This window comes from Scomber scombrus, chromosome 19 (assembly GCF_963691925.1).
Source record: "Scomber scombrus chromosome 19, fScoSco1.1, whole genome shotgun sequence".
Taxonomy (NCBI): Eukaryota; Metazoa; Chordata; class Actinopteri; order Scombriformes; family Scombridae; genus Scomber; species Scomber scombrus.
The window spans coordinates 26,037,009-26,062,049 of record NC_084988.1 but is presented as its reverse complement, the minus strand read 5'-3'; positions in this window follow the sequence as shown (position 1 = coordinate 26,062,049).

Sequence of the window (25,041 nt, the reverse complement as noted above, 5' to 3'; positions counted from 1 at the left end):
TGACAAAAATCTTCCACAGCCACAGAAGACATTATACAACTATTTTAACAGACAAATACAGTAGTACTCCTCATGACCAGTAAACTGATATTTGTGTGAAAAATTGGTGAAGTGCCCCTTTAACCCTGTAATACTCCACCTGAAGACTGCAGCTCTCTCTGTCTGACCTCCTACACCTATTATTAGATCAATTGCAGCCATTGTTCTGTTCTTCCTTCACTTGGCTGCTGGCTCCCACAGGGAGAGCCCCCCCCCCCCTTCAATTTACCACTCCTGCTCTCTGCAGCACCCTCCCTCTGTGGAACTAACAGATAGGCCTAGGGGGGAGGGGGGGGGGGGGCGCTGTGCTTTCTTCTGTCTCCAGAGATCTCTGTCAGAAAAAAAACTTCTATCATCTTTCCTGTAAAGCTGAACTGCAGATGTGAGGGGAAATTCCTTTCTAAGAAATCAGCATGACCAGAAATACAGAACCCAACATTTTTTAGAAATTACAGGTAATAGACACACAATGTTTGAGTCAGGCCACATCAGACTCAATTTACAGCATGCCTACTTTAACTTGCTCTGTAGAGTGAAGGCATTCACCAGGGGTTATGGTAGAATTCCTCTAACTCTGGGTCAGGGCTCCATTTGAGGTTGCAAAATCCAAAAAGAAAAAAATAAGAAGGCTTTCAAGTTTTAAAACTGATACATCAGTATCTGTGGAATACATTCAAACTTGAGGTTGTGTATATACGTTATATAAGTTAAGAAGCTATTCAACCATCTGACAGACAGTTCTAATGGAGTATACTGGCCCCTGAAATTCTGCTGATTACAGCAGTATGTGGATGAAATTTGATTAGACTATGTAAGGCAAAAACCTCATCATTGAGTTGTCGTTGAGAAATAAGATGTTACCCCATTTGACGGCTGTAAAAACACCCGAAATCTGAAATTTGATGACTTTTCCTAAAGTGGCCCAAAATACACAAAAATGAAAATATATTTAAATGTTAGACTTTTGTATAGATGCTACAAATGTTTTTCCATTGAGGCTGTTCTGGGTCAAATTATCTCTGTATCTATTGACATGTGTTTTAATGAAATGAATAGTTAATAGTTTTAATAACATAGTAGTTATGAGGATTTCTTTTTATGATGTAGCAGTGAAGACTGATGGCTCTAATGGTTATACAATAAACCCCACACTTCCATAAAGATATAAAATACATTTACATCATTATTGCTATGTTATATTTTCATGTCTTAGGTAAAATATGACATGATATTGTGTGATAGGAGATGTGTTTTCTCCATAAATGAGTGGTGTAAAAGCACCCTTGTCTGCAGAACATACGAGGATGTAGAACATGAACAATATGTAAGGGTTAATAAAACTAAGACTATTAAGCTATTAATTCTTATTCTGTTTGTGCTTGTTCTGAGCATATCTACTGCAACTTTAACATTATTTCAATATAGAATATTTGAAATAAGCATATTTGTACTCAGCCGAAGTACTCACTGTGAATAAATCACATTTTCACTGTAGCTTCACGCTGAGAGCTGGCAAGTTGGCCTTTAGTGTGGATTTCAAAAGTGAATTCCAACACATTTGCATCATACAGTAAAACACCTCAAACAGGGTCGAGGGTGTGATGTATGAAATAGTTTAATGTTGTTACACCAACCTTCATGCGACCTACTTCAGCACGAGGAGAGGAGTGTATAATATGTTACTACCCACCAAGTTTTTCTCTTCAGTAGAAATTGAGCCAAAGAATACACCCTATATGACTTTCAGTCTCAAAGATTGTCTATTGTCACCATCAGGCCTACATTTCCATTTGACCAACACTTTCGACTATGACATATCATAATAGAATGATTCCTGTGGAGTTTACTGAACATATCAATGTTGGTTTTTTTTCTCCTTTTTGGACATTCAGTATGCTGCCAACATCTGGTTATGATGTCAACTACTCACACAAGATCTTTAATCTGATGTATTACACATTGGAATAAAATGTGCTGAACACAGCAGGGCGTTTAATCAATACTACTACTAATTATTATAATAATAATGATAACTTTATTTATATAGCGTCTTTCAAGAGCAAACAAGCAGAGCAAGTTAAAATAAACAGCAAGGGTTAAAAAAATAAAATATAATTAAATCAAATAAAAATTAAAAACATTGAAACAGATAAGAATAGATAAAAGTTCAAATATATTTAAAAGGGGAAACTAAAATAAAAACAGGTCAAAAATACATTAACTAAAAGCTTTGCAGTCTTTTTGTTTGTGGAGCTTTGGGCACGATCATCATGGAATTAAAAGGACCTTAAAATCAATTCTAAAATATTAAGCGACTCTCTTTTTGTTTTTTTAGAAAGTTACAAAACTGAACTCCCTCTGATCACCATCAGGTGCTGTTAGATAATCTGACAGGCGCTCTGAAGCATGCCGAGGGCTTAAATCCTGTTAGAATCATCACATCTGTAATAATGAGCCTTTCTATTCTGACACAATTCATTCAAAAGCCTTGTTTGTTCTTTTCCAAGTCAAACACTTTTGGTCTTGTAATTCCTAAGAGTTGTGAACATACACCAATGCAGAGAGCTCACTTGTTTTATGCTTTATGCTGATACACTAAGAAGGGTTTTAACCACAGCTCGAACCAACAACTCTAAAACCAAAACCTTCTATTTTCACAGGCCACTATTTTCTGATATAAACCTACTTGCATGGATTAAACAGCTGATAGCAGGATACGTCGTGTAAAAAACAGGGGCAAGATAAATGACGTTGCGTGTCTCGCTGTAGACGCCCACGCCGTTAGATATTGCTGTGTGCTTTTACAAGGATCCCTGTCTCTGTGTTGCTGATGGCTACTTTAACAAGGCAAAAAAAGAAAAAAACAAATATGGGAGACAGGAGCAGCATTAAATGGGACATGGGCAGTGAAAACAGCTCTGGCTTGATGCTATCTGCTTGGGCGAGCCAGGCTTTTTCACGCTCAATTTAAAGTTTGAGGAAGTAAAAGTCGCCTGTGTGCTTTTGATCTGGCTCACTGCGGTTCTGCTACCCATGACATGCCATAATTAGGGAGATGCTTTCAGGTGTGTCAGGTACAAAGGGAGGTGACTGTTATGCATTCCATTCAATGCATAATGATTTCACCTGAAGCCCACAAAAGGGTATGATGGTATTTTATTTTTTGCACTTTTCAGCTTTGACACATGAAACAACAAGTCATTGTCATTCCTTAACAACAGTAAATAGTACATTATTTGAAATCACCTTCCAAATGGTGTCACGTTAAAGTTCTCTAATCTGGTGCCCTTATCTCGGGGGTGTCAAACATATGGTCAAAGGGGTCCAATCCGGCCCACTGGATAACCCTGCAAAGTAGGAATATTACAGAAAAGTGATTCCAATTTTTCTGCTGCTTCAGACATTTTTTTTTTTTTTACACATTATATGTGACAGCTGTAAAAACACCCCAAATGTATTTTACTCTGAAATTTAATGACTTTTCCTAAAGTGGCCCAAAGTGCGAAAAAAATGAAAATATTATGTTATCCTTTTGTATAGGTGCTACAAATGTTTGGCTCTTTGTTAAATGAATAGTTAATAGTTTAAATAAGATCGTTATGTCATCAATAGTTTCATAAGTAGTTATGAGGATTTCTTTTTATGGTTTCACTACATTTTTGTAATCTTCAGTTTCAGTAAAATACATTGAAATAATTATTGCTATGTTATAAAATAAAACATGATATCGCGTGATAGTAATGGTGTAAAACCTAAAAAATACACTTTCTCTGCTCTAGGAATGTTGTTAAACAGCTGTTGTGCAAAATAATCTGTTAATAAAACACACATACTGTTATTGAAACTGCTCATTTTTCACATAAATAGATTTAAATAGATTATTATAGTAAAGATTTAATAAATATATGATATATTATTTGTAGTGGTTTTACTAATTTGGCCCATTTGAGATCAAATTGGACTGTGTGTGACCCTTCAACTAAAATGACTTTGGCACCCCTGCCCTATAATAAATCATTATTCCCTAATCAACAAAAAGAAGTAGTTTGTCAATGCCTTCTATACGACAGCCATTGTTATTAGTGTATCCATTATCTTTGCTCAATTTAAACTACTTGTTTTAAGTTAGGGAAGGATTGTGGTCATTGTTAATAGAAACCAATGCTGACTGTTTGAAGAAGGGTTAGGGTTAGAGAGGACCAGAGGAGGCTTGAACAAGGATACAAAAGACTATATTACATGGAAGACTTTATTGGATAATTTACAGAAAAAAAAAACATTAGAGATTTGATGCTGAGACCGTAACCCTGAAAAAATAAAGTCTCAAGAGTCATTTCAGCAAATGCCTCAAAATGACACAGGTTTACATTCAAGTGTCAAAGCACTCCACCATCATCAGTCATATGACTCTTATCCATCAGCAGCAAACGTAGAAGTAACATGATGTTATAAAACTAACATGTTGGACTTAATGGCAACCCAGTCTCACATCAAACTGTGTTATTATTTTCACAATAATAGCTCTAAAATTGTGAGATGCTTAAGTGATTGTCAAATTTCTGTCTCAAAAAAACAAAAAAAATTGCTGCATTTATTTTAATTTATTCTTAACATAGATCATTTAGATGCAGTGCATCTAGTTCGACTCTATTTGTTGCTCAATTATAAGTAAGCCTTTAAACATAGTCAAGGCTCAAAGGTGATTATTTTAAAGGAGGAGCCATGTAGAACCTTTATACTGGCATATGTTACTCTCCAGGTTGAGGCAAACAAAGTGTTTGGTTTAGGCTTTGCAACAACGTTTAAATGTTCTCACTTCATAGATACAAGATATCGCAAGCCTAGTTTCAGAAAGCACCCAACATAAAAAAATGATGGATGATAATGGATTGTAGGGCTTGGTAGGAGGCCTGAAGTACTTGGGTTAAGGTTAGGTTAGGACTGAAAGAACAAATCTGTTCTCATACAAGCATAGACTACTACTTACAAAACCCTGAAGATGTTTCGTACCTTTCTTGTTGGTTTTGGGATTTTATGTCAGTTTGACATTCAATCAGAATCTGTTTTATTAACCAGTCCAAGCATACAAAGGATGTGTCCTTCTGTTTGCTTGATTGTTTAAGGATGACTACACTTCAGATGGTTTGATATTAAAAATCCTCAGCCACATATTGTTGGAAATTTAAAAAAAGCAACTTCACATTTTACAACCACAGGCTATTAAACACACAGAGATAGAGGTGTTTGGATTTGGGCTGTGGCGGATCAAAGATTGACAAAAAATATTCAATTACAGAAACGAAGAAGACAAAGCTTAAAATTCTGGATTCCAAATTAAATTCATCCCTGTGATGCTCTAAAATCTACACTTTTTTATTGGAAGAACATCATCAAACAGTTCAGATACCTACACAACGCAAAGGCAATGATTCAAACAACATGCAGCGATAGCAGCAGACCAGCACCATAGCAACAAACCAGAGCCATAACCATAGATAGCCTCCATTGCAAGCTAGATATGTTATCAAAGCACATTTTAAAGCTGAAACTATCCTAAAATAGTGTGTTAACGAATGTTAGCCATTTTATAAGATTTCATGCAGACAGAATCTTGAGTTACATGACATGGATTCAGGCCAAAAGAAAAATTATAAGCCAAAAAAAAAGAAAAAAAAGTAGGCCTCTCACATTTTTAGAGCTGTTATTGTGAAACAAATATGTTTTGCTATGTTTCCGTGGACCAACAAAGCTATTACACATGTTGATGTGAGACTGGGTTGATTAATAGAGACTGCAGTTAGTTTAGTATTATCCTTCGACGGTCAATGTAGGTTTCTTTTAACCGTGACCACAGTTATTAACCTTAATCAAGGCTTGGTTTGGATGATTTTAACGCAAGCTCTAACCAAGTCATTTGTGTGTCTGAACCTAATCAAACCTACAGTGAAATATCATAAAACTGTCTTATTTTTTAAATAATGTGGGGTTTGATGGAATTTAGCTGATTTGAAACTTTAAAAACCACAAACCACAGTTTTAGTTAAAAAAATGTGGATTTGTGTTAATTTGTGTCTGATTAACACCACAACCATATAATATAACTTTCTTTATTCAACAGAATACTTTTCTCTCAGAATACTTTGCATTTTCTCCTTTTAACCTGAATCTTAGCCATGGAGTTTTATCTGGTCAACATTCCATCTTGTCATTACTACTTGTTCTATATCAGCAAAAAATACATTATTGTTACATATTTCCATTTTTCTGAGGAGCAACAGAGCATTTGAAGCTGACAGGTGACCCAGTTGTTCCTTCAGAAGGCACTTGAAAGGGAAGGACATATCATCAAAAATACATTATTATTTGGACAACCACAATTTCTAGCCAGCATATCAATGCGGGTCCCACATGGGTTAAATGCAGGCTACATGGGTACTGAGTGGCCATGGGCTTGAACATGGCACATTTTGCAGGTCCCACATGGTTTCAGTAACATGGCCCCCACATGGGCTGACTAGGCTAAGTGGGCATGGGCATAAACAAGGCAAATTGTATGGGCCCCATATTGTTTCAGAAACATATGTGTAACAATGTTACATGTGAAACTCACTGACTGGCCCCACCTGAATCCCAGTCAGAACCCACTTGAAGCCCATATGGGCAAACACAGGTGAGGCGACCATGGATACAGTGGAAAAACCCACTTGGGACCCATATTGCAGCCCAAATGTAACCCTTATGGGGCCCACATGGACATGACTGGGAAGAGGTCATTTTTCTGGTGAAGATGGTTTCCTACTAAATGGTGACAAAAACACTTTCTTTGAGAAAGATGCATTGCATAATTAAATCAATTTAATGTGTTATCTAAGTAACAATTCCTTCGTTCTCATCTGCACATCCTTCTTAAAAGCCACCATTTCCTTTAAGGTCAAAGCGGTGGCTTGCAGCCAGTGAAGGCCTCACCACTCTACTCATGATAAGACAGCATCAATAAGCAGAAGAAAAGTCTCTATGACCCTTTAAGCTGTCATCTCCAACTTCATCACCAGTGAACATGACATTACTTTCTCTTCTTTCAAGACAAGTAATTAAAATGACATTGTTGTAAAGAAGCCCAAAGGACAAACTCAGGCAAGTTGGTTAAATCAATGGATGTAAAAAGGTACTTTAAAATTAGATATGACATGCATAAATGAGTCATAATGCAGAGGCCGCGGCGACAGCTGCAAGTAATGTATGCATTTATAAGAATCTCATTACTTAAAGCAGGGTGGGATTGAGCTTCGTTTTGACACTGATCTCAATCGACATGGATAAGATTTAAATGCCATCCAGACAACCGAAGCTCCTCATAGCACTAATCAGCATTCAACAGAAAAAAAAATCCAACTGCATCGGCATTACAATGTGCTGCTGATGCCTCTCGCCAAGACCCATTTAGAAACAGATCGAACACATGAAGCAAGAGTGAGGAAGGATGGGGTCAGGGGAGCCTGAACCTGGCTCTGTAAACAGGATTGGAGTAATGATGTGAAACTAAGACCTACATGTAATTATGAGCTACTTGGTGACCATTAGACTAACTAAGATCAAGCTGCAGAACGACTTAAAACCTCAACCTTTTGAATGTTTATGTTCTCTTGGTACGTATTTGCTTCTGGTGTTCAAATAATGAGTGTTTGTCAGGAGAAGTGTGTCCATCTCCTATCAAGACTGGTTTCTGTTAACAATGATCTTTAAATGATTCAAATCAAACATCTATGTATTCAGTACTGGTCAGAGCTAACAAGCCATCAACAGGTGCTGATGGAGTCTATGTGTACATCGAAAAAGGTGTGGTTTCCAGTGATTGTAGCACTCACTAAAATACCTTTTTTTCTGGTTTTTATTTTTGTTTTTTTTAAAGAGAGAGAGGGTATGACATTCTGGAATCAAACCATTTGGCTACTGGACACCTCTAAAAGATTATGTACGCTCCTTTGAGAGAGTCAGTCAGTGTGGGTATCCATGTTGTTGCCAGGCTACCGTATCTCTTATGAGATAGGCTCTCCTTGAGGTTCTCTTGAAGGTGCCAGTCTATCTAAACTGCCATAGCCCTGCTGTTATGAATGGTTCAATGCTGCATTTTTTGATAAAAATAACTCAAAACTAATAAGTAGTGGATGGAAGATATCAAATGTGTGACTTGGTAAAGGTATAAGCTTTTTTATTATAGTGTGTGATGAGGAATAAATAGACATTTACTATACATTTAAATGGGTTTTGGGTGTTTTTACTCAAAATCATCGAATTTAACCAAAACTCAAACCTTACAAACAGCGGTGGCAGTTCAGAAACAAGTGATTCAATCATTCTTCATATTAATTGTTTAGTGATATTAACAAACCTACTCTGTCATTCAGGTGTGATAATTGAAACCTGACCTTAAAATTGTATGTTTCTTGTTTTGAGCTCATTGTACAGTTTTTACTACTTTGGCTCTAAAAAGTACAACCGGCAGTAACCCCTACATAAAACTCACAACTGAAGCTTTTAGATTATAATAAAGTAAGTTATGTTTTTTTTTTTCTGTTCCTAATTTAAGGTGTGGTATTGTTCATGTATGATGGTGGCAGATTGAGAACATTTAAAGTCTATCTGTTGTTATTTAAAGTCTCTAAAAACAGATTTCCACTAGGTGGCCCCGTGTTTCATGTTTGTTTCTGTACAACCTGGGTGAAAAATGCTATTTATTCCAAGTATCCAAGTGTGTGTGTTAGTGTGTTTGTGTGTTTGTGTATGTGAGTGCTGTTCTTCCCCCTTCAAACAGCTGGCCCATATCTAATTGCTTCCATCTTGCAGCTGAAATAAGAGGCTGCCTCTACAAAATTCCTCCCCCATCCACTCCACAGACACAGATGCAGACACGGCATCTAGCAGAGCAGAGCACAGGCGTAGGAATCAATGCAAGAATTCCCATCTTTGAAAATTGAGGAGCCATCACAAATAATTCATCAGAGCGTGCGTGAGAGAGGAGGAAGGGTGTGTTTATGTGCCTGTTGTGCATTTTCAATCGCGCCAAAGAAAATACAGTGCTATTTCACGAGTTGTATATCATGCGACGGGGACAGGAATTCGTTCGGGCCGCAGGTAAATCAAGGAAAGTGGTCCTCGGAGATGTCAATAGCCAGCCCTCTGCATTAGTTTCAGTCAATGATGCCTTGCTTCTTCTCCTCCTGCCCACTCAACACTTCAAATAGCGTAATCAGAGCCAGCGCTACAGGCGTAATTAATGGCAGTAACAAAAAAATGGATTAAAGATGATTCATATGAGAGTTTAATGAGGATTAACGATTCAAAACTTGGTTGATAGACACAGAAATGAGTGTTAGAAGCAAAATGCAGAGAGGTTTAATGATATCAGTGGATGAGATACTTTGTATTCTCTGTCTGTCAATTCAGCAGGTGAAAGCAGATTGACTTCTAAAGGATTTGGCTTTCTCTCATCGTGCACCAGAGAACACCCACGGCATATAACCAATGCGATTGAGGAGAGGAGTTTGCATGTGTTTCAGTGTGTGTGTGTGTGTGTGTGTGTTTAATCATCAAACAGAATGCAATAAAATATGGCACACATAACACACAAATATCTTAGAACACTGGATATTGTCAAAGTTTTACTGAAGCCCAACAATATTTAAAGCGATAACAGGGCTTTCAATTTTTTTGGACATCACTCCCACTGAAAAAAAAAAAAGTCAGTTAAAAACCTATTTTGAGCAATTGTTAAGCACATTTGCATAATTCTTGTCCATTATGTCCATTTGAAATGGCAAAAAATGTCCTGCAATTCTGATGATCCCAACAACCCAGTTATTATGGTAAAATGAAATGGAAGGCCAGCTGAAGAGCCACTGGGTGCCGAGCATTTTGAATTCTGTTCAAGGCAACTTTCCAACACTGAACTACCAACATATTACATTCTATATTGTGAAACTTACATTGAAAAAACAGGAAGTGAGTCTTTTTAACACACTCAAAGCAACATAAAAACTGTTATTTTGTCAAGGCTGAACTAGGGTTGGGGAAGTAATGGAAAAGTCCATATCATGACCCTCTAACTGATCTCATTTTAGTTATAAGATAAATTTGATAAATTCTGTCCATCATACAGGCTGCCATCATACACATATCCCTCAAAAGTGCAACAAATATACATTTTAATTACACAACCAGTCAGAATTTCATGTGAGGGTTTATTTCAAAAGTATTGTTGGCATCTTCAGCATCAAGATGTTCTGTTGATCATATGGGAAACACAATCCAGGATTAAGCAAGCTAATTGTAATCGCAGAACAGTGAGGCAACAGGGTGTTCAGTGTGGAGTGTGTGAGCCGAGTGTATAGATGTACTGCAATGAATGAGGCAGTAAATGTCCAGTATGAGCGACAGTTGGTCAGAAAATAAATCTCTTCAACAACCAAACAAAGTTTCCCCATCTTAAAATGGTGTGGACCTTTTGTTTGGTATGCATTTTTAATTTCTGCTAGATATTTGGGATTAGTAGGACCTGATAAGTACAAAACCATACATATGGGGACCATACATAAACTATTACTTCCAAACATTTACATCAACGATAAAAAAGCCCCAATGTCCTCAAACCTTTTTGCTATTGCTAAAATGAGTCAAATTTGCATAGTAAACTATAAACATTATTAAGCATAAATTAATAAGTTTCAATCATAAAATTTGATCAGGTTTGGTACCTGCTCCACTTTTATCTGGGGATCAGCTGTTGATTGACTTGGCCAAGATGCCTGCCATCTGTTTTTTTTACTAATTTTTACACTGCGACCACTAGGTGGCACAAAAAGGCATGTTCTTGTACAAAGTTAAACAGAATGAAAAGAATAAAGTCCAGCAAAGCTAAAATGTAATGTCCTCATATGAGGATTCAGAGTCGCAGGAGGCTATAGCATATTTGTTTCCGCTTGTTTCAGACACAACTGTCTGTTACACAAGCTTTTGTTCATATAATGTCATATATAATGTGTAATCAGGGCGCTATATCCCTACCAATGGCTGTTTAGGGAATGTCAGGGGGTAGTAGAAGTCTGGCAAAGGTGAGGGGGCAACCATTGTTGGATGCTGATGGTGGGAGCTGATGAAACATAGGTATGTGTTTAGCCGTTTCGTGCTTTTGAATGCCTGGCTACACAGCATGAGAAAATAATGGTACAGACAAAGAAAAAGTGACACCAGTTCAATGCAGATTATCTTTGCCTCATTAATCTGATGGCTTCAGGTGCACTCAGGCTTAAATAAACATTCCTCTGTCCATTCATAAGGAAACAAGCAGCAGATCACTAGGCGCAGAGCTCACACTATAACATGCCTACACACTGAATACTCTCCTTAGGGGAATATTAATTATTAATATTGATTCATTTTTTAATAATATGATTTTAATTATATTTGTTCATAATATAATACAAACTTGCTGACTTTCATATTATACATTAGTGTCATTATTCTTAAAGAATATTAGTTATGTTATGGTAGTTACTAATTTATGTTTGAGGTAGAAAAATACATTAGTGATAGAAAAGGTGGAAGGGGGGTTTCAACCTGACTTAAAGGGGTATTCACCCAAAATATGTTGAGAACCACTGCTCTAAAACATCTGGATGATGGGGCAATGAGATTACAAAAATTCTAAGATTATTCAATTATTAAAACTAATTGATTAATCAACCAATCATTGCAGATTTAATCACAAATAGACTACTTCTGCAACCCCTTGTACATGGGATTATGTCTTTAGTATTTAGCATATGAACCAACATACTCCACAAACAGGACCTTATGTGGATCACCACAGAAAACCCCAGATTACATTCCCTGACAACATTTTTGAACGCTGGCAGGGATGTAAATGATGTACTACAGAATCGACCATTTTGAATTTAATACCTCGGCACTGGACTGTGTAATTACAGCTCGATGTGCTTTAACCATTCTGGAACCTTTTTTGAGGTGCCACCACCCCTCCGTCCCCCCAGTGTCTCTGTCTTCACTGTTGTCTCTTCAAAAAGGCAAACACGTGCATTAAAAAGCTATCCCAACACTGCAGAATCCAGATGGTCTCTTATTGTGTGTTCAGAATTGTTAGGCTTAAATAGTGATTGCTGTTTGTCTACCCAAAGTGCAGGATTAAACTATAGGATCAACCAGGGTGCCATTCTGGCACAGCCCGAGGCTTTTATCATTGTGCCACTCATCCCGCTTCATCAGCGCCTGCCAATTCACACACTGCGCCAGTGACTGCAGAGCTTTTATAGCCTGCTAAACAGGTTGTGGAATATATATTAGCAGGAAACAGGGATGGTGCACATTAGTTTTTTGGACATAATATGGACCATACTTAAGATTTTTTCTTTACCAGTGCACTGTAACTTGAATTGGTTTGACAAAAAGTCCAAAACCAGGCATTTGTAACACATATGAGCAAGCAGTGAGTACATTTAAATATGTCAGGGTTAACTTTATTTTGTAGAATTTAAACCACGTTTGCTGCTTTTCTTCAAACAGAACAATCAGAGTATGTCAGTGTCAATTTCTCACTGATAAAATTGGATTTTTAGCAACAGTAAAACTAATCCCCGGCAGGATGAACTCTGGGTGGTGTGGAGATTCTGGAGCATAGACTCAAATAATTTTAAAAATGATATAGCGAGGTGTGACATCACCCATTTGCAATGGAGCCACTTTGAAGCTCAGAGCTACAGCTTATGGTTGGCGCCATTTTTTTTTCATTTGGAGCCAGGAGCTTCCAAATAAGGAAAGCAGGCTGTTGCCCCCGATGCTCACACTTAGGGGTCTCTTTCATACCATCAGCCATCAGACTGTACAACACCACAGCTCCCAGTACCTCCCACTCCCACCAAAAAGTTTAATTCCAACATCGCACACTTGTATAAGGAATTTATGTATATTTTATATTGATAAAATTACATATTATTTTAGAAATAGTTTATGGTATACAGTTATTTTAAATATTGTTTATCTATACCAGTATTTTATTTTATTTTATTTACAAGGTTACTCTTGTGTCATTTTTGAATTTCCCCTTAGGGGTATCAATAAAGTTTACCTTACCTTAAACCCTGCTGCCTCTGAAACACTGAGCGCTGCACACTTGGGCTAATACTGTCTACTATAGATAAATTAGGCTAACACATCAGGTATTGTTATCAACTAACATTAGACTTAGTGAAATAATGTGACAATAGATGAGACCTGGAGCCGAGAAGGGCAGCAGGTGAGCCAACTGTCAATCACATCTGTCAGTCCACACCCACACAGCAGACATCACAATTACTATAAGTCTTCAAAGTCTTCCAAAATGAACACTAGCCGGTTATTAGAAAACCTGAATTTAGTGATTAAGAGCAGAATGACTTACATACAGGCTCAAATGATTGAGTCAGCCTTTCTAGTGAGAAATTGGGAGTCAGTTCGGAGCATCTAGCACATCCAGGTTCCCCTGCATTAAGTTCAGTCTTGAGCTGTGGTAGTTGCTGCTTCTCTGGAGTGATGACCATAGACTGTTTGGCCAAGCTAATGGTGTGGTGCTGAGGATGATAATGACTGATGTCAGTTTGTCCACACTAAAATGTTTTAACAAATATTATATGATTGCCATTATGAATTTTGACAGATATTCAAGGTCCCCAGAAGACGAATCCAAGATGTGATGTGGTGCATCTCTGACTTTTTGTCTGGTTCCACAAGCAGATCAAAATGTTGACTTACCTGATGGACAAAACTTGGATAAGATGTTCACTGTTCTCAGATAATGAAAATCCTAATCATAATATTAAGTCATGGTGACTATTTTCCAAAATGAATGACCCTGGTCACCCCCTACATGACAAACTGTACAGTTATTTACAGTTTACATTTGTGATGTCACTTTCAATCAGACACAAACTTGAACAAACAATCTGAAACTACAGTATGTGATGGAGATTTTTTAATTTTCTCTGTGCCCAACCACAATATGATATCTGACAACAGTAATGATGCCAGTATTAACAAACATCATCATCCTTGTGCCTATGTTAACTGAAATGAATGAACTGATCTTTTCAACATTTGTACTAGATGAACAGCTTTGATTGAAATGAATCCTTTGAACCGAGAATCCAGCGGCTGATGTTCCAGATGGTACATTCAGACTGTGACATTTGCAGTAAATACATTATAGTGAATGTTAAACTGGTCTAAAACCAGACTAATGTATTTGTTCTGTCAGCGATTTCTCCGTTTTTAAATAAAGGTCATATTCAACAACATCATAGAGCTAGTAAGAGAGGGCTCTTCTCTTCTGTAACATATACTGTATATAACTGCTGCATTGTCACATGGAGTGACAGTAAACTGCAGCTACCTGTGAATACACAGCAGTTGTTCACATGCCCTCTGGGTAGTGGCACTTTTATGAGTGTCCTCTGTAATGTAAATAACGGGCATCTATGCTGTGACTAACTGGATTACACATTGCTTATGCTGTGATCAAATAACATAATGAGTCAAGGTGTGCCAGCACAATATATCCCAGCAGTAAGAAGCAATTACATCTGGAGGCCATCCAGTTCAACAATACTGCACAGTGAGCACAACGTGTTTACTGACAGGAGTTGACTGGGACATTTTAGCCCACTGAGGATGTCAGCACCTTTCTTTAAGTAGATTTCTGAACCTTCTCCTAACAGTTGCACTCCAAAGCTAGTTGAGGTTTCTTTGCATAATTTGGGGATTTAAAACCTGATTTTTTTTTTGGTTCTAAGAGTGTGAGTGTGCAAAAAAAACACATCATGATTTGTGCATGACTGCATCTTTCTCTACAGTCCATTAAAACAAAAAAACCCAGAAAACAATACCTATGTAAAAGCAAATATGTAGTATACAAAGATGCATGGTGTATAAGTAGGAGTGAGTATAGTATGTGTATATGTGTGTACTATGTGTGTACTATGTGTATACTGTCTGAGCTGTCTTATCAAACACTCAGATTCTCCCCATTTTATGTGTTTTGAGCCCAGTTGACATGTACATTGTTTTATATACTGGAAGAAAAATGAATGAAAAGTACATTTTAAAAAACAATTTTAAAAAAAGGTGCATTAATCAGAATTGAATTCTAAAGTCTAAACAGAGAATGGATGTTTCCTGGATGCAGGCTGCTTATTAAACCAAACTAACAAGTGTTTTTGAATATATTCACTCAAAAACAATGACAAAAAATTACAGCATACTAAAACTATAATGAACATGGTGTCATGGACACTATTGTCCCAGAACGTACAGCTGGGAAAAAACTTTAATAGAGACTTTAATACAAAAAATTACATTTAAAAAAAAAAATGAACAAACAAACAAAAAAACAAACATACCTCTAAATAATAAGCCAGACTTCATAATCGGTTAAAAAGTTGTAACTAAATGGTTTTAAATTGGTGTTATGTTTATAGATGGTTAATAATTGCAGAAGTTGCAGAAGAAGTTGCCAGATGGTAAAAAAGCTTTCTGGCTGGCATTTATCATCATATTTTATAACAGTCATAACCCTAAAACTATTGCTATTAAACTCTTTACAAAAGGTGATCTATCAGGAAGTAGTACCATGGTACCGATGCAATATAAATAAATAATGATGGTAATATCCTTGAATATTTTCAAAGTTAGGGTAAATTAGGGGAGTTTTAATTTGGTAATCTGCAACCTCAGCTTGATAAGCCGTAGGTTTAAAAATAAGTCTTAACACCCTTTATGTTCAAAAATGTATAACAGCTGTGCAAAAATGCATAATCATCATCAAATATTTCCTTTTTTGGACATTCTGAGATACTATAAGGAAAGTCATAAAATGTCAGGGTTCAAGAATGTAGTTTATGTTGTTTTTTAATTAGTGTCAAATGTAAAAATGAGTCAGATTTCACCCAAACAGTATGAAAGGGTTAAAAGTGTTCCAACTTGATATTATAATGATCAATTTCATGATCCATTTTGAGTTCTGTGAGAAAGCAATTCCATCTTATGGACCATCCTAACAGAAACAGAAACAGATGTCTGGTATGTATGAAATCATGGAAAACATCAATACATCTCAATCAGGAGAGACCAGAGAATGAAGCTTTATTATACAGATGATAGTGATGATTAGGTATTGTCAAAAGTCTTTGGTGCTTGGACTGGAGATTTTGAATCTAAGGACTTCAGTTCTGAGCAGAAGCAGTAAGATAGATCTCACATGGAGTCCAGACACTGGTGGTGGCTGATGAGGTTGATGAAGTGATGCACTGATGAATGTGAAGACTGGGTGGTGATGGGGAGGTGGTGATGGGTCACACAAAACAGCATCAAGAAAGCACTAAAGCAGAGAGGGAGAAAATGTATTTAAAAAGACAGCTGGAATATGATAGGCTGACAATGAAGGTGTGTCACCGTGCTATTAGTTAGATGCGACCAGGTGATGTGAACAGCTGACGACTTGCCCCAGAACTGACAACAAGGGAATCACGAGTGAGCTGTGAGAGGGATCAGAATGACTGAGGGATGAGAAATAAAACTATAAATGTGAGCATGTAAAAAGATGAAGTTTTCCTGACTGAACCTTTGCTAAGCTTCATCATGTGTAGCCATACGCATGAACAAACTGCCACATTCTATCAATAAGAGCGCCAGATGAAAACTTCTTTATGTCTCATTTGAAAGGGAATTGTAGATGATTTTGGAAGACAGGAAAATTAACTAATTCATTCAGAAAAAAGGGGGAAATTATCTTGTTTTTGTGAATGCAATACCTTTCCGATGATATTTATCCATTCGCTTTTAAATGAAATATTTTGATTCTGATAAAAGGTTCATGCATTGCCAACAAATGTTTCCTAATTTGAAGTCAGACGTGAGTTTTTGAATCATGCTGCTATAGACTGTTGACAGCTGACGACAGTGTCAGGGAGCAGAAAAAGATGCAGATACACACTCTCTGGGGTTATTGTACATGCTGCTAGAATGGATTTGTAGCATATGTTCCTTCAAAGCTTGTTATTATGTCATCTTATCAGTCAATTGTCTCGGGCGTTGTAGCATGTTATTCAGAGACAATAAAGACGCTGCTCTTTCACAAACAGAGAGAGTGACATTCATAACAATGAAATATACAGAGAGAGAGGCTTTGATAAGAGGATGAGAATTAAACTCCACAACAACATCAGAGAGTACGGTTACACAAAAAGACAGTGCACATACAGCTTTATGTCAAAGCACATTTATATTCATAGCTATGTTATTGAGATGGATACCTTCTTTTTTTTCTTTCTTTTTCAAATAAACTTTTCTTCTGAGGTTTGTTTCTCTTGCACGTTATTATCAGCAGTAGCGCAGGCCCTGACAATTTGTTATTCATTTTTGATTTTCCTTGTGTACATGCCAACAGAGAGTAGAGACAAAGAGGAAGAGCTAATGAAGCGCAAGGTGCAGCCCTTTGATTGGGTGAAGCAGCGAAGCCGGGTTCCCGCTGCAGGGACCCCAAACCGCTACGTCCCAACCTGGAGAAAAAAACCTCTCCGAGTAATTACCTGGTTGTGTTTGTGAGCCTTCTTGGCCCACCAGAGGATACCAGAGCTGGTAGTAAGGCGGTATCTGGAAATTCGACGTGTTAAAACAGCTCAGAAGTGATGTGAATTTACAGTAGAGATGAAATGAGAAGAGTTCCACATGCTGAACAGCGGGAGAAAGTGGAGAAAAAGACAACAAGGCAGAGCGATATCTCCATCTGTCACCACTTCCTCTCCTCTGCTCCTACTGAGAGGCGTCAAGCTGTGATTTCAGCTCTGGTTTAATGCCAGTAAATATCTTTAATCTTTGGTGAAAGATTAGCTTTACTCGCTCTTGAGAGTTTTTTTTTTTGACATCACATTATATTTGAAGTTTACAGTAGTTTGACGAAGAGACGGAGCCAGGATTATCTGTTTCTGGTCCAGCTGGTCCTCTCTCTCTCCCTCTACCTTCCATTACATCACTATATGAATTCACCTCATCTTATCCATAAACATTCCTCTTCCTCATTGTCTTTCTTGCTCATCTTGCATGCACCTACCAACATGTCCACCTACTACCAGCAGGGATCAGGACTCCTCGCCCCTCCAGCTTCAGTTGCACCATCAGTGAAGTCTGAATCTGAACCAAAACTTTCTTAAAGAATCAGGTTCATCTCATACGTGTGTGGTCTCTTCTAGTTGAACTGTACTTTGGACTGATGCGGCATGTTTAAAGGGACATGTTGTTAATGGTCGATTCAGCAAAATCCTGGATTAAGCTCAGTGGTAACTAGAGATATAGATGTGACTGTTAACTTACTACGGACTATTTATGACATGGTGTTTTTTTTATATATGATGGATCTGTTTATCGTGTGGATTTATAAGTTATATGATTCTGAAACATTGAAATGAAGGATATCTTGTTTAGAATATAGATGAACTAGTTATATAGACCTTATGGCGGCTAGATGGACCGATGCCTTGCTATTGATCTAATGGGGTCCAATCTACATCTTTTGTACATATGTTTTTACATTACTTACAACTATTTGACTGTTTTCTTAATATTTCTATTTTTGTTTATCACATATAGTTACATAATTACATATAGTTTATCACATTATGTTGTATCTATCTATTTATTATGTATATTTGTATCTACTGTATTCATTCTTTTTTTTTTTTTTTTTTTTGCACTTATATGTACACCTGAAAAGTATTAAGTGGGATTGGCACATCATGTGACTATCAGGTGACCATGGCCTTTTGTGGATTTACGATGGCGACCATCTAGTTGATTTTTAGTCTGAAGAAGAGCACTGAGCTCATGATGTCACTGGTGATATCCTTTAAAACTATATAATACTTGGCATTGGACACACTGTATGTTAAGGGTTAGGTTAAGGTTATTAAAAAGGCAAACGCTGATTGCAGGTCCGTGACGGCACACGAATTATCATGGATCTTTATTTTCTTGTCACAAAGACTTAACTTGTGAAGTGCTGAATTGTCCAACATGGGCAAAATTACAAAATTTGTTACATATTGCACTTTATTGCCCTTATAGATTATCAATGTTTTATGTATGTCTTACATTGTTTTTAATTGTCTTAAATGTTCTTATTATATTGTTGTCTGACCCTCAATATAATGATAATAACATTCCATCTGGAGACCTATACACACTGGTAAAATCAATAGTGTGATAATGTATTAATAATAGCACCACCATGTTGAGAGGCAACAATGTCACATAAAGAATCAACAACACAGTCAACACGTTGTTCTTTGTAATTCATATTTCTGATGTATGAGTGGTTGTAATGACGGGATGCACAGCAGTGATCAACCTGCTGAGAGTTTTACACTTATTTCCTTTTGATTTAGTACGTGACTGCAATGAAACTAAACAGCATTAAGCATTAAGATTTCTTTCTCACATTCATTCACTTTCTATCTTGATTGCACCTTTCTTCCCTTCACTCATTTACATGCTATCTCTTTTTTCTCTTTATCTCACTCTTTTTAGACTAGTTGGGAAACCGACTGCAAAACCCAGTTTTCATTGTCAATGAATATAATGTGAAATGTTTATCCTTTATCCTAGTATTAGAGACAACATGTGTTTGCTTACAGTGTGAAGGAAGCTGAAAACAGGTTGTAGGAGCTATGAAGTCTTTTTTTTTTGACCAGCCAGTGAGATTATATTAGTTCCATTGAAAGTCCCAACCACAGAGCAGGGACTTCTTTTGGCTCAAGTTGGCGTTGTTTTTACCATGTGAATCCAAAACGACACATTTTCAAATCTGGCGCCTCCATCTGCAGCACTCAGCATGGCATCATCATGTGTCTGTGCTCTTCAATACTGTTACACAATAACCATTTGGTCAGGTTTAGGCAAAGATCATGAATTGGGTTAAAATGATCACCTTGTTAAGGTTAGAGAAATGCGGTGTGGTCTAAAGTCATTGTTCATTATATTGACATTTCTTTTATTGATTAAAATGGGAAAATACCTAAATAAAAACTAACTGACAAAAACTATAAAAAATAAATTTGTCAATGAAAGTATTTCACATAAGATGTCAAAGGAAGGACTTTGTAAACTGTGCGGAGCGGCAATCACCAGTAAATACACAACAAACTCGAAGCAACATTTGCAGGAGTAACTCCAAAACTCATGCAGAGATAAAGTTATTAGTTAGTTTTCAGTTATTATTTTATCAGCTAACCCAAGCTGTTGTCATTAAGCCTACAATACAAAGCTAAAAGAAACCACGGCTGTCTTGTACTGATTAGAGAGGTAAATGACCCATAGATGCTAATCTTAGATTGTAAATTAAAAGATTGATTGACACATTAAAGATAATATGTGTAACATTTCACCTGTCCTGAATGTACATCTATGTATGTACATGTACATCTGAAGAAAAAACTTCCACTGAGCTTTCAGTACCACACTGACAAGTCAAAAATGTAATATCATTAATATTAAATGTAATGATAATGTTACTATTACTTACTGTTAGACACATGGCGGGGGAAAAGGAACAGAAATGTAGTATAGAGACAGCCTGGAGATGTGTGCATTTATATATTAGTACGGTTTTTTTTTCCTTATTCAACTTCACATATATAGAAGATCTTTGATGAAAAGGATGGGCCATTGAGTGCATATAAAGCTCATGCATCCAAGCAGAACATTTCAACAGCTGTTCTAAGTGCTTTTAAGTACAAAATGACTCCAAACAACAACATAGCAATGAGATCATAGCAACAAGGACTGAGTACACATGATTACTGGTCACAACAAATGAATAATGAGGACTTTGCTCTAATGATGGAGGTAATAGAGTTACAGTGACGAGATGTGCTGGTTTGTCCAGGACCGTCAAGGTTTCAAGTGGGGTGTCCCAACAAATATCTGTAAACACTAAAGTGTCCCAGTTTTCCCCGCAATTAAAATAATGATTATATTATTAGGGCTGTAGAAGAATGAACTTTTATCAATTGTGATTAATCACCGGATTTCAATAGTTAATCGCGGTTAATCCCTTTATTTTATTACTTGTTTAAAATTCTATTATTTTGCAATGTGAAGCAATTCTTAACAGTGTATCTTGATTGGAAATCATTTCAATTGTGGTTTATTTAGTAGTGTGACTCATTTTAATATTTGACATCATTAGGCTACCATACATAATTAGGTTACAATTCACATAACTAAAATATTCCCAAAAGTGATTTAAAATGAACACTGGTTAAAGTTAAACTTCCAGTTAGGCCACCTTCATCTTCATTCATACAATAATGAACACAGGGTAAAGGTCTGCTTGGGCAGAGTCCACAGTTGGGTTAATGCTTCTATCCACCCCACATCCTCCAGATGATGAAATGTGTCACCATAGGCAACACCAGTCAAAGGTTTGTACTGGTATTGTATATCTGAACTGTGCCACTGCTACTACCAAGGTCTTCTTTTGAATACTGTCATTACAATCTGTCCCTGAAATGCTTCTTGTGCCTCTGGGGGAAACAGGTTTGGGGAAGACCCTTTCCTGTTTCAAAATGACAATATCCCCATGCACAAAGGTCTATTAAGAACTGCTTTGTGGCTTTGAACCCAATTGGATGAAAGTACTTGACTGGCCTTGACCTCAACCTCATTCAACACTTTTGGGATGAAATGGAACACTGACTGCCAGCCAGACCTTATCACCCAACATCAGTGTTGGACCTCCCTAATCTTCTTGTGACTGAATGGGAATAAATCCCTGCAGCCGGGTCCTAAAGTCAGGTGGAAAACTTCCCAGAGGAGTTGAGGCTGTTAATGCAGTGGATTTTTGTTGAGTAATCTTCACATATTTTATTAGGGAATCCATATACTTTGAGCAAAATTGTGTATCTGAAAAAAGGTTTAAAGATGCAACTAAGACTTTTTTCCCCCCCTGAAGTCAGGCCTGAAAGATAAAGCATCAATATGTGTTTAACTGGTAAATGATACATATTCATTCTGTATTTTCAAACATCTTGAATCTTTCAATGCCCAGTGAGGGTCATTTGTCTCATGCAAATCACAGATCAGTAACAACATTGCATTTGTTATTACTTGAAAGAGAGCATGAATACTCATACCAGGTAACCCTGCACTCCAGCAAAGTAATCACTTTCTCTCTGTCACTGTCACACACACACACACACACCTTAACAGTCAAACACACACATGTTGTACACACAGGCACCAGATAGAAACACAAAAGCAGTTGTTGAGAAGTTTAAAATGTCACCTGCAAATGGCAAATCAATTTGGGAGCAGACATTTCAGAAAACACAGCATCATCCAGCAAATGCTGAGAAGTGCATCTTTTCTCACTGCCCTTTTCCAATTATCACACTGCTGCGGGGTTCTTTACATCACTGTTAACCTTGAAAAACTCACATTTAACCGAAACGCAGTAGAGCTGTGTGGTATAGGGCGGTGAAGGTTTGCAGAATTGTCAAATATACTTTTATTAGACTAGTTATGTCATATTTATGAGACTCATTCACTTCCACATATGCTTAAAGGTTCTTTCAGTGAGTCATATGTGTGTGTGTTAAATATGGAGCTGGAGTCAGTACATTGTTAGCTTAGCCTAGCTTTACGACTAGCAGCCTGTTTAGGAAGCTTCACCCAGTTGATGTTCAGAAAAAGTCCAACTTTTCCCATTTCTGTTAGTGTATAGATTTAGTAAATGTTTTCTAACATGTTAATGAGTGACCTTTGGTTGGTAGGTGTATTGATGACCTTAGGACAGGGCCAGGCTAGCTTATTTCCCCTGCTCCCTGTCTTTATGCTAAGCTAAGCTAACCGTTGGCTCCAACTTCATATTGAACAAACAGATATCAGTGTTATTGATCTTCTCTAAACTCTCAGCAAGAGAGTGAAGAATCACATCTCCCACAATGTCAAACAGTTCCTTTAATATTCCCTGCGATGGGGATATATATCTTCTTCCACTTCATTTACCAAAAGTATTGATATACAATAAATAAATGAATTCTTATTTCCCTCATTTTTTTTTTTTGCAGAACTTAGGCTACCAATCAAGTTTTGTCTGCAATAGAATGGGTTTTCTACACTATGTAATATTCATGCATAAGTTCTTGAATAAACATATTAAAAAGGTAAGATGCTAAATCATGCTGGGGTCATGTTAATCAATGTACTACCCTTCTTTGTATGTTTTATACACATTATCTTTAAACAACTGAGATCATTCATTTGTATAGTTCCATAACTGAGTCTTACCCACTGTTACTTGGCCTACTGTTGTTTCACAGGAAATATTCTATATAAATCATCTTATGACCCCCTGCTGAAAGATTTTTGTTAGACAGAAAAATGTATAAAACCTCTATGAGTGTGTTGCCTGCTGTCTGTAATCACCTGCAGAGAAACTTCAGGAATGACATTTCTTTCAGTTAACACTATTAGTTAGGGCTGTAGCAGCTGAAAGTTAGAGGAGCAGCTTTGAATACATTTCCGGTATATGTGTATGCTGTTGACTCTTGTCAGTTTCTCTTTTAAATACATTTAGCCTGAAGAAGGATGAACATGAAGGAAAGGTTAAGTTAAATAATCTTTTCGTAATGGTCCACTTAGCCAGTGATAGCACTATCTTATATAGCTTTCACATGAGCTTTCAGAAACACTGGTGGGTATTACAAATGTCTGCATCCACAGAGGTGGTTCTGCTGTAGAGAGAAACTTGTTATGTCACATGCTGCCCTTGCTTTGCATTTCATATATCCCCCAAAGAGATGGAAGTTTACTTTAGTAAAAGTACCAATACAGCAATGTAAAAATACCCCATTAAAAGTAAAAGTTTTGCATGAAAAATCTTATTACAGTAAAAGTACTGCAGTATTATGAGTGATGTAGTATGCAGTATTACAGTAAAAGTACTGCGGTATTATGAGCGATGTAGTATGCAGTATTACAGTAAAAGTACTGCGGTATTATGAGCGATGTAGTATGCAGTATTACAGTAAAAGTACTGCGGTATTATGAGCGATGTAGTATGCAGTATTACAGTAAAAGTACTGCAGTATTATGAGTGATGTAGTATGCAGTATTACAGTAAAAGTACTGCAGTATTATGAGCGATGTAGTATGCAGTATTACAGTAAAAGTACTGCAGTATTATTAGTGATGTAGTATGCAGTATTACAGTAAAAGTAGTGCAGTATTATGAGTGATGTAGTATGCAGTATTACAGTAAAAGTACTGCAGTATTATGAGTGATGTAGTATGCAGCATTACAGTAAAAGTACTGCAGTATTATGAGCGATGTAGTATGCAGTATTACAGTAAAAGTACTGCAGTATTATGAGTGATGTAGTATGCAGTATTACAGTAAAAGTACTGCAGTATTATAGTGATGTAGTATGCAGTATTACAGTAAAGTAGTGGTTTGGTCCTCTGACTGATATATTATTATTATGACATCATTAGATTATTAATAGTGAAGCATCAGTGTTAGAGCAGCATGTTACTGTTGTAGCTGCTGGAGGTGGAGCTAGTTTACACTACTTTATATACAGTTAGCTAGTTTAGTCCAGTGGTTCCCAACCTAGGGGTGGGGCCCCTCCAAATGGTCAGCAGATAAATGTGAGGGGTGGTGAGATGATTAATGGGAGAGGAAAGAAGAAAAAACTAAGTTCTGATACACAAATGTGTTTTCAGTTTTTGGACTTTTTCTCTAATCTTTGATTTTTGCTGAAATATTGGAACATTTGAACATTTATTGAAATGAAAGCATGTGAGAAGTTTAGAGGGTAAAATCACTATTTGGTGGAGCTGTTAACAACTCATAGACATCTGAAATGTGAGCCTGACTACACACTGCTTTTTGCTTTCATCTTT